The sequence below is a fragment of the Hypomesus nipponensis genome, chromosome 5 (assembly GCF_054491055.1).
Source record: "Hypomesus nipponensis isolate SF chromosome 5, ASM5449105v1, whole genome shotgun sequence".
NCBI lineage: Eukaryota > Metazoa > Chordata > Actinopteri > Osmeriformes > Osmeridae > Hypomesus > Hypomesus nipponensis.
In genome coordinates, this window is record NC_140365.1 from 15580001 (window position 1) to 15587500 (window position 7500).

At 47.1% G+C, this 7500-nt stretch overlaps 24 non-coding genes and 2 pseudogenes across 24 annotated transcripts in view; all 26 read right to left on the reverse strand.

The window, feature by feature from the left end:
- The window catches only part of LOC146290848 (5S ribosomal RNA), a 119-nt gene extending 22 nt beyond the window's left edge, over nucleotides 1–97 (reverse strand). Inside the window, exon 1 of the ribosomal RNA XR_014757383.1 lies at nucleotides 1–97. This exon is cut by the window's left edge and continues 22 nt beyond it. This is a non-coding gene — a ribosomal RNA (5S ribosomal RNA).
- A 190-nt stretch (nucleotides 98–287) lies between these two features.
- LOC146290849 (5S ribosomal RNA) lies at nucleotides 288–406 on the reverse strand. Its single transcript, XR_014756738.1, has one exon. It is a non-coding gene; the product is annotated as a 5S ribosomal RNA (ribosomal RNA).
- Nucleotides 407–580: 174 nt separating this feature from the next.
- On the reverse strand, nucleotides 581–699 carry LOC146290850 (5S ribosomal RNA). Its single transcript, XR_014757384.1, has one exon. It is a non-coding gene; the product is annotated as a 5S ribosomal RNA (ribosomal RNA).
- A 178-nt stretch (nucleotides 700–877) lies between these two features.
- LOC146290851 (5S ribosomal RNA) lies at nucleotides 878–996 on the reverse strand. Its single transcript, XR_014755910.1, has one exon. It is a non-coding gene; the product is annotated as a 5S ribosomal RNA (ribosomal RNA).
- A 180-nt stretch (nucleotides 997–1176) lies between these two features.
- LOC146290852 (5S ribosomal RNA) lies at nucleotides 1177–1295 on the reverse strand. Its single transcript, XR_014757385.1, has one exon. It is a non-coding gene; the product is annotated as a 5S ribosomal RNA (ribosomal RNA).
- Nucleotides 1296–1481: 186 nt separating this feature from the next.
- Nucleotides 1482–1600, reverse strand: LOC146290853 (5S ribosomal RNA). Its single transcript, XR_014756916.1, has one exon. It is a non-coding gene; the product is annotated as a 5S ribosomal RNA (ribosomal RNA).
- Nucleotides 1601–1778: 178 nt separating this feature from the next.
- LOC146290854 (5S ribosomal RNA) lies at nucleotides 1779–1897 on the reverse strand. Its single transcript, XR_014755911.1, has one exon. It is a non-coding gene; the product is annotated as a 5S ribosomal RNA (ribosomal RNA).
- Nucleotides 1898–2071: 174 nt separating this feature from the next.
- LOC146290855 (5S ribosomal RNA) lies at nucleotides 2072–2180 on the reverse strand (annotated as a pseudogene).
- A 172-nt stretch (nucleotides 2181–2352) lies between these two features.
- LOC146290856 (5S ribosomal RNA) lies at nucleotides 2353–2471 on the reverse strand. The gene has a single exon (XR_014755912.1). It is a non-coding gene; the product is annotated as a 5S ribosomal RNA (ribosomal RNA).
- A 180-nt stretch (nucleotides 2472–2651) lies between these two features.
- LOC146290857 (5S ribosomal RNA) lies at nucleotides 2652–2770 on the reverse strand. Its single transcript, XR_014757386.1, has one exon. It is a non-coding gene; the product is annotated as a 5S ribosomal RNA (ribosomal RNA).
- Nucleotides 2771–2958: 188 nt separating this feature from the next.
- LOC146290858 (5S ribosomal RNA) lies at nucleotides 2959–3077 on the reverse strand. The gene has a single exon (XR_014756917.1). It is a non-coding gene; the product is annotated as a 5S ribosomal RNA (ribosomal RNA).
- A 178-nt stretch (nucleotides 3078–3255) lies between these two features.
- Nucleotides 3256–3374, reverse strand: LOC146290859 (5S ribosomal RNA). Its single transcript, XR_014755914.1, has one exon. It is a non-coding gene; the product is annotated as a 5S ribosomal RNA (ribosomal RNA).
- Nucleotides 3375–3552: 178 nt separating this feature from the next.
- On the reverse strand, nucleotides 3553–3671 carry LOC146290860 (5S ribosomal RNA). Its single transcript, XR_014757387.1, has one exon. It is a non-coding gene; the product is annotated as a 5S ribosomal RNA (ribosomal RNA).
- A 174-nt stretch (nucleotides 3672–3845) lies between these two features.
- LOC146290861 (5S ribosomal RNA) lies at nucleotides 3846–3964 on the reverse strand. Its single transcript, XR_014756918.1, has one exon. It is a non-coding gene; the product is annotated as a 5S ribosomal RNA (ribosomal RNA).
- A 174-nt stretch (nucleotides 3965–4138) lies between these two features.
- On the reverse strand, nucleotides 4139–4257 carry LOC146290862 (5S ribosomal RNA). The gene has a single exon (XR_014757388.1). It is a non-coding gene; the product is annotated as a 5S ribosomal RNA (ribosomal RNA).
- Nucleotides 4258–4435: 178 nt separating this feature from the next.
- On the reverse strand, nucleotides 4436–4554 carry LOC146290863 (5S ribosomal RNA). The gene has a single exon (XR_014757814.1). It is a non-coding gene; the product is annotated as a 5S ribosomal RNA (ribosomal RNA).
- Nucleotides 4555–4734: 180 nt separating this feature from the next.
- LOC146290864 (5S ribosomal RNA) lies at nucleotides 4735–4853 on the reverse strand. Its single transcript, XR_014757389.1, has one exon. It is a non-coding gene; the product is annotated as a 5S ribosomal RNA (ribosomal RNA).
- A 174-nt stretch (nucleotides 4854–5027) lies between these two features.
- LOC146290865 (5S ribosomal RNA) lies at nucleotides 5028–5146 on the reverse strand. The gene has a single exon (XR_014756919.1). It is a non-coding gene; the product is annotated as a 5S ribosomal RNA (ribosomal RNA).
- Nucleotides 5147–5320: 174 nt separating this feature from the next.
- On the reverse strand, nucleotides 5321–5439 carry LOC146290866 (5S ribosomal RNA). Its single transcript, XR_014757390.1, has one exon. It is a non-coding gene; the product is annotated as a 5S ribosomal RNA (ribosomal RNA).
- A 178-nt stretch (nucleotides 5440–5617) lies between these two features.
- LOC146290867 (5S ribosomal RNA) lies at nucleotides 5618–5736 on the reverse strand. Its single transcript, XR_014755915.1, has one exon. It is a non-coding gene; the product is annotated as a 5S ribosomal RNA (ribosomal RNA).
- A 180-nt stretch (nucleotides 5737–5916) lies between these two features.
- LOC146290868 (5S ribosomal RNA) lies at nucleotides 5917–6035 on the reverse strand. Its single transcript, XR_014757391.1, has one exon. It is a non-coding gene; the product is annotated as a 5S ribosomal RNA (ribosomal RNA).
- Nucleotides 6036–6225: 190 nt separating this feature from the next.
- LOC146290869 (5S ribosomal RNA) lies at nucleotides 6226–6344 on the reverse strand. The gene has a single exon (XR_014756920.1). It is a non-coding gene; the product is annotated as a 5S ribosomal RNA (ribosomal RNA).
- A 178-nt stretch (nucleotides 6345–6522) lies between these two features.
- Nucleotides 6523–6641, reverse strand: LOC146290870 (5S ribosomal RNA). The gene has a single exon (XR_014755916.1). It is a non-coding gene; the product is annotated as a 5S ribosomal RNA (ribosomal RNA).
- A 174-nt stretch (nucleotides 6642–6815) lies between these two features.
- LOC146290871 (5S ribosomal RNA) lies at nucleotides 6816–6924 on the reverse strand (annotated as a pseudogene).
- Nucleotides 6925–7102: 178 nt separating this feature from the next.
- On the reverse strand, nucleotides 7103–7221 carry LOC146290872 (5S ribosomal RNA). The gene has a single exon (XR_014755917.1). It is a non-coding gene; the product is annotated as a 5S ribosomal RNA (ribosomal RNA).
- A 180-nt stretch (nucleotides 7222–7401) lies between these two features.
- Nucleotides 7402–7500, reverse strand: part of LOC146290873 (5S ribosomal RNA) — a 119-nt gene continuing 20 nt past the window's right edge. Inside the window, exon 1 of the ribosomal RNA XR_014757393.1 lies at nucleotides 7402–7500. This exon is cut by the window's right edge and continues 20 nt beyond it. This is a non-coding gene — a ribosomal RNA (5S ribosomal RNA).

Here is a 7500-nt window from a genome sequence, read left to right on the forward strand (position 1 = left end):
CAGGCGGTCTCCCATCCAAGTACTAACCAGGCCCGACCCTGCTTAGCTTCCGAGATCAGACGAGATCAGGCGTTGCCAGGCTGGTATGGCCGTACGAAATAAGTTGACAACCATAGGCTACTTATCCATATACAGATTTAGCAATTGACAATGCAAGGTAGTCTCTCTCTCTCTCTCTCTCTCTCTCTCTCTCTCTCGTGTCAAAATGAAAACAGCTTCCAGCCCCTTTCATGAAGGACTACTTGTGCATATTGCAAGATGTCAGTTTCTAAGTGAATGAGCAAAAGAGCATACAGCACCTGGTATTCCCAGGCGGTCTCCCATCCAAGTACTAACCAGGCCCGATCCTGCTTAGCTTCCGAGATCAGACGTGATCGGGCGTTGCCAGGCTGGTATGGCCGTACGAAATAAGTTGACAACCATAGGCTACTTATCCATATACAGATTTAGCAATTCACAATGCAAGGTGGTCTCTCTCTCTCTCTCTCTCGTGTCAAAATGAAAACAGTTTCCAGCCCCTTTCATGAAGGACTACTTGTGCATATTGCAAGATGTCAGTTTCTAAGTGAATGAGCAAAAGAGCATACAGCACCTGGTATTCCCAGGCGGTCTCCCATCCAAGTACTAACCAGGCCCGACCCTGCTTAGCTTCCGAGATCAGACGAGATCAGGCGTTGCCAGGCTGGTATGGCCGTACGAAATAAGTTGACAACCATAGGCTACTTATCCATATACAGATTTAGCAATTGACAATGCAAGGTAGTCTCTCTCTCTCTCTCTCTCTCTCGTGTCAAAATGAAAACAGCTTCCAGCCCCTTTCATGAAGGACTACTTGTGCATATTGCAAGATGTCAGTTTCTAAGTGAATGAGCAAAAGAGCATACAGCACCTGGTATTCCCAGGCGGTCTCCCATCCAAGTACTAACCAGGCCCGACCCTGCTTAGCTTCCGAGATCAGACGAGATCGGGCGTTGCCAGGCTGGTATGGCCGTACGAAATAAGTTGACAACCATAGGCTACTTATCCATATACAGATTTAGCAATTGACAATGCAAGGTGGTCTCTCTCTCTCTCTCTCTCTCTCTCGTGTCAAAATGAAAACAGCTTCCAGCCCCTTTCATGAAGGACTACTTGTGCATATTGCAAGATTTCAGTTTCTAAGTGAATGAGCAAAAGAGCATACAGCACCTGGTATTCCCAGGCGGTCTCCCATCCAAGTACTAACCAGGCCCGACCCTGCTTAGCTTCCGAGATCAGACGAGATCAGGCGTTGCCAGGCTGGTATGGCCGTACGAAATAAGTTGACAACCATAGGCTACTTATCCATATACAGATTTAGCAATTGACAATGCAAGGTAGTCTCTCTCTCTCTCTCTCTCTCTCTCTCTCTCGTGTCAAAATGAAAACAGCTTCCAGCCCCTTTCATGAAGGACTACTTGTGCATATTGCAAGATGTCAGTTTCTAAGTGAATGAGCAAAAGAGCATACAGCACCTGGTATTCCCAGGCGGTCTCCCATCCAAGTACTAACCAGGCCCGACCCTGCTTAGCTTCCGAGATCAGACGTGATCGGGCGTTGCCAGGCTGGTATGGCCGTACGAAATAAGTTGACAACCATAGGCTATTTATCCATATACAGATTTAGCAATTCACAATGCAAGGTGGTCTCTCTCTCTCTCTCTCTCTCTCGTGTCAAAATGAAAACAGTTTCCAGCCCCTTTCATGAAGGACTACTTGTGCATATTGCAAGATGTCAGTTTCTAAGTGAATGAGCAAAAGAGCATACAGCACCTGGTATTCCCAGGCGGTCTCCCATCCAAGTACTAACCAGGCCCGACCCTGCTTAGCTTCCGAGATCAGACGAGATCGGGCGTTGCCAGGCTGGTATGGCCGTACGAAATAAGTTGACAACCATAGGCTACTTATCCATATACAGATTTAGCAATTGACAATGCAAGGTAGTCTCTCTCTCTCTCTCTCTCGTGTCAAAATGAAAACAGCTTCCAGCCCCTTTCATGAAGGACTACTTGTGCATATTGCAAGATGTCAGTTTCTAAGTGAATGAGCAAAAGAGCATACAGCACCTGGTATTCCCAGGCGGTCTCCCATCCAAGTACTAACCAGGCCCGACCCTGCTTAGCTTCCGAGATCAGGCGTTGCCAGGCTGGTATGGCCGTACGAAATAAGTTGACAACCATAGGCTACTTATCCATATACAGATTTAGCAATTGACAATGCAAGGTAGTCTCTCTCTCTCTCTCTCGTGTCAAAATGAAAACAGCTTCCAGCCCCTTTCTCGAAGGACTACTTGTGCATATTGCAAGATGTCAGTTTCTAAGTGAATGAGCAAAAGAGCATACAGCACCTGGTATTCCCAGGCGGTCTCCCATCCAAGTACTAACCAGGCCCGACCCTGCTTAGCTTCCGAGATCAGACGAGATCGGGCGTTGCCAGGCTGGTATGGCCGTACGAAATAAGTTGACAACCATAGGCTACTTATCCATATACAGATTTAGCAATTGACAATGCAAGGTGGTCTCTCTCTCTCTCTCTCTCTCTCTCGTGTCAAAATGAAAACAGCTTCCAGCCCCTTTCATGAAGGACTACTTGTGCATATTGCAAGATTTCAGTTTCTAAGTGAATGAGCAAAAGAGCATACAGCACCTGGTATTCCCAGGCGGTCTCCCATCCAAGTACTAACCAGGCCCGACCCTGCTTAGCTTCCGAGATCAGACGAGATCAGGCGTTGCCAGGCTGGTATGGCCGTACGAAATAAGTTGACAACCATAGGCTACTTATCCATATACAGATTTAGCAATTGACAATGCAAGGTAGTCTCTCTCTCTCTCTCTCTCTCTCTCTCTCTCTCGTGTCAAAATGAAAACAGCTTCCAGCCCCTTTCATGAAGGACTACTTGTGCATATTGCAAGATGTCAGTTTCTAAGTGAATGAGCAAAAGAGCATACAGCACCTGGTATTCCCAGGCGGTCTCCCATCCAAGTACTAACCAGGCCCGACCCTGCTTAGCTTCCGAGATCAGACGTGATCGGGCGTTGCCAGGCTGGTATGGCCGTACGAAATAAGTTGACAACCATAGGCTACTTATCCATATACAGATTTAGCAATTCACAATGCAAGGTGGTCTCTCTCTCTCTCTCTCTCTCTCGTGTCAAAATGAAAACAGTTTCCAGCCCCTTTCATGAAGGACTACTTGTGCATATTGCAAGATGTCAGTTTCTAAGTGAATGAGCAAAAGAGCATACAGCACCTGGTATTCCCAGGCGGTCTCCCATCCAAGTACTAACCAGGCCCGACCCTGCTTAGCTTCCGAGATCAGACGAGATCGGGCGTTGCCAGGCTGGTATGGCCGTACGAAATAAGTTGACAACCATAGGCTACTTATCCATATACAGATTTAGCAATTGACAATGCAAGGTAGTCTCTCTCTCTCTCTCTCTCTCTCGTGTCAAAATGAAAACAGCTTCCAGCCCCTTTCATGAAGGACTACTTGTGCATATTGCAAGATGTCAGTTTCTAAGTGAATGAGCAAAAGAGCATACAGCACCTGGTATTCCCAGGCGGTCTCCCATCCAAGTACTAACCAGGCCCGACCCTGCTTAGCTTCCGAGATCAGACGAGATCAGGCGTTGCCAGGCTGGTATGGCCGTACGAAATAAGTTGACAACCATAGGCTACTTATCCATATACAGATTTAGCAATTGACAATGCAAGGTAGTCTCTCTCTCTCTCTCTCTCGTGTCAAAATGAAAACAGCTTCCAGCCCCTTTCATGAAGGACTACTTGTGCATATTGCAAGATGTCAGTTTCTAAGTGAATGAGCAAAAGAGCATACAGCACCTGGTATTCCCAGGCGGTCTCCCATCCAAGTACTAACCAGGCCCGACCCTGCTTAGCTTCCGAGATCAGACGTGATCGGGCGTTGCCAGGCTGGTATGGCCGTACGAAATAAGTTGACAACCATAGGCTACTTATCCATATACAGATTTAGCAATTCACAATGCAAGGTGGTCTCTCTCTCTCTCTCTCTCGTGTCAAAATGAAAACAGTTTCCAGCCCCTTTCATGAAGGACTACTTGTGCATATTGCAAGATGTCAGTTTCTAAGTGAATGAGCAAAAGAGCATACAGCACCTGGTATTCCCAGGCGGTCTCCCATCCAAGTACTAACCAGGCCCGACCCTGCTTAGCTTCCGAGATCAGACGAGATCAGGCGTTGCCAGGCTGGTATGGCCGTACGAAATAAGTTGACAACCATAGGCTACTTATCCATATACAGATTTAGCAATTGACAATGCAAGGTAGTCTCTCTCTCTCTCTCTCTCTCTCGTGTCAAAATGAAAACAGCTTCCAGCCCCTTTCATGAAGGACTACTTGTGCATATTGCAAGATGTCAGTTTCTAAGTGAATGAGCAAAAGAGCATACAGCACCTGGTATTCCCAGGCGGTCTCCCATCCAAGTACTAACCAGGCCCGACCCTGCTTAGCTTCCGAGATCAGACAAGATCGGGCGTTGCCAGGCTGGTATGGCCGTACGAAATAAGTTGACAACCATAGGCTACTTATCCATATACAGATTTAGCAATTGACAATGCAAGGTGGTCTCTCTCTCTCTCTCTCTCTCTCTCGTGTCAAAATGAAAACAGCTTCCAGCCCCTTTCATGAAGGACTACTTGTGCATATTGCAAGATTTCAGTTTCTAAGTGAATGAGCAAAAGAGCATACAGCACCTGGTATTCCCAGGCGGTCTCCCATCCAAGTACTAACCAGGCCCGACCCTGCTTAGCTTCCGAGATCAGACGAGATCAGGCGTTGCCAGGCTGGTATGGCCGTACGAAATAAGTTGACAACCATAGGCTACTTATCCATATACAGATTTAGCAATTGACAATGCAAGGTAGTCTCTCTCTCTCTCTCTCTCGTGTCAAAATGAAAACAGCTTCCAGCCCCTTTCATGAAGGACTACTTGTGCATATTGCAAGATGTCAGTTTCTAAGTGAATGAGCAAAAGAGCATACAGCACCTGGTATTCCCAGGCGGTCTCCCATCCAAGTACTAACCAGGCCCGACCCTGCTTAGCTTCCGAGATCAGACGTGATCGGGCGTTGCCAGGCTGGTATGGCCGTACGAAATAAGTTGACAACCATAGGCTACTTATCCATATACAGATTTAGCAATTCACAATGCAAGGTGGTCTCTCTCTCTCTCTCTCTCGTGTCAAAATGAAAACAGTTTCCAGCCCCTTTCATGAAGGACTACTTGTGCATATTGCAAGATGTCAGTTTCTAAGTGAATGAGCAAAAGAGCATACAGCACCTGGTATTCCCAGGCGGTCTCCCATCCAAGTACTAACCAGGCCCGACCCTGCTTAGCTTCCGAGATCAGACGAGATCAGGCGTTGCCAGGCTGGTATGGCCGTACGAAATAAGTTGACAACCATAGGCTACTTATCCATATACAGATTTAGCAATTGACAATGCAAGGTAGTCTCTCTCTCTCTCTCTCTCTCTCGTGTCAAAATGAAAACAGCTTCCAGCCCCTTTCATGAAGGACTACTTGTGCATATTGCAAGATGTCAGTTTCTAAGTGAATGAGCAAAAGAGCATACAGCACCTGGTATTCCCAGGCGGTCTCCCATCCAAGTACTAACCAGGCCCGACCCTGCTTAGCTTCCGAGATCAGACGAGATCGGGCGTTGCCAGGCTGGTATGGCCGTACGAAATAAGTTGACAACCATAGGCTACTTATCCATATACAGATTTAGCAATTGACAATGCAAGGTGGTCTCTCTCTCTCTCTCTCTCTCTCTCGTGTCAAAATGAAAACAGCTTCCAGCCCCTTTCATGAAGGACTACTTGTGCATATTGCAAGATTTCAGTTTCTAAGTGAATGAGCAAAAGAGCATACAGCACCTGGTATTCCCAGGCGGTCTCCCATCCAAGTACTAACCAGGCCCGACCCTGCTTAGCTTCCGAGATCAGACGAGATCAGGCGTTGCCAGGCTGGTATGGCCGTACGAAATAAGTTGACAACCATAGGCTACTTATCCATATACAGATTTAGCAATTGACAATGCAAGGTAGTCTCTCTCTCTCTCTCTCTCTCTCTCTCTCTCTCTCGTGTCAAAATGAAAACAGCTTCCAGCCCCTTTCATGAAGGACTACTTGTGCATATTGCAAGATGTCAGTTTCTAAGTGAATGAGCAAAAGAGCATACAGCACCTGGTATTCCCAGGCGGTCTCCCATCCAAGTACTAACCAGGCCCGACCCTGCTTAGCTTCCGAGATCAGACGTGATCGGGCGTTGCCAGGCTGGTATGGCCGTACGAAATAAGTTGACAACCATAGGCTATTTATCCATATACAGATTTAGCAATTCACAATGCAAGGTGGTCTCTCTCTCTCTCTCTCTCTCTCGTGTCAAAATGAAAACAGTTTCCAGCCCCTTTCATGAAGGACTACTTGTGCATATTGCAAGATGTCAGTTTCTAAGTGAATGAGCAAAAGAGCATACAGCACCTGGTATTCCCAGGCGGTCTCCCATCCAAGTACTAACCAGGCCCGACCCTGCTTAGCTTCCGAGATCAGACGAGATCGGGCGTTGCCAGGCTGGTATGGCCGTACGAAATAAGTTGACAACCATAGGCTACTTATCCATATACAGATTTAGCAATTGACAATGCAAGGTAGTCTCTCTCTCTCTCTCTCTCGTGTCAAAATGAAAACAGCTTCCAGCCCCTTTCATGAAGGACTACTTGTGCATATTGCAAGATGTCAGTTTCTAAGTGAATGAGCAAAAGAGCATACAGCACCTGGTATTCCCAGGCGGTCTCCCATCCAAGTACTAACCAGGCCCGACCCTGCTTAGCTTCCGAGATCAGGCGTTGCCAGGCTGGTATGGCCGTACGAAATAAGTTGACAACCATAGGCTACTTATCCATATACAGATTTAGCAATTGACAATGCAAGGTAGTCTCTCTCTCTCTCTCTCTCTCTCGTGTCAAAATGAAAACAGCTTCCAGCCCCTTTCTCGAAGGACTACTTGTGCATATTGCAAGATGTCAGTTTCTAAGTGAATGAGCAAAAGAGCATACAGCACCTGGTATTCCCAGGCGGTCTCCCATCCAAGTACTAACCAGGCCCGACCCTGCTTAGCTTCCGAGATCAGACGAGATCGGGCGTTGCCAGGCTGGTATGGCCGTACGAAATAAGTTGACAACCATAGGCTACTTATCCATATACAGATTTAGCAATTGACAATGCAAGGTGGTCTCTCTCTCTCTCTCTCTCTCTCTCGTGTCAAAATGAAAACAGCTTCCAGCCCCTTTCATGAAGGACTACTTGTGCATATTGCAAGATTTCAGTTTCTAAGTGAATGAGCAAAAGAGCATACAGCACCTGGTATTCCCAGGCGGTCTCCCATCCAAGTACTAACCAGGCCCGACCCTGCTTAGCTTCCGAGATCAGACGAGATCAGGCGTTGCC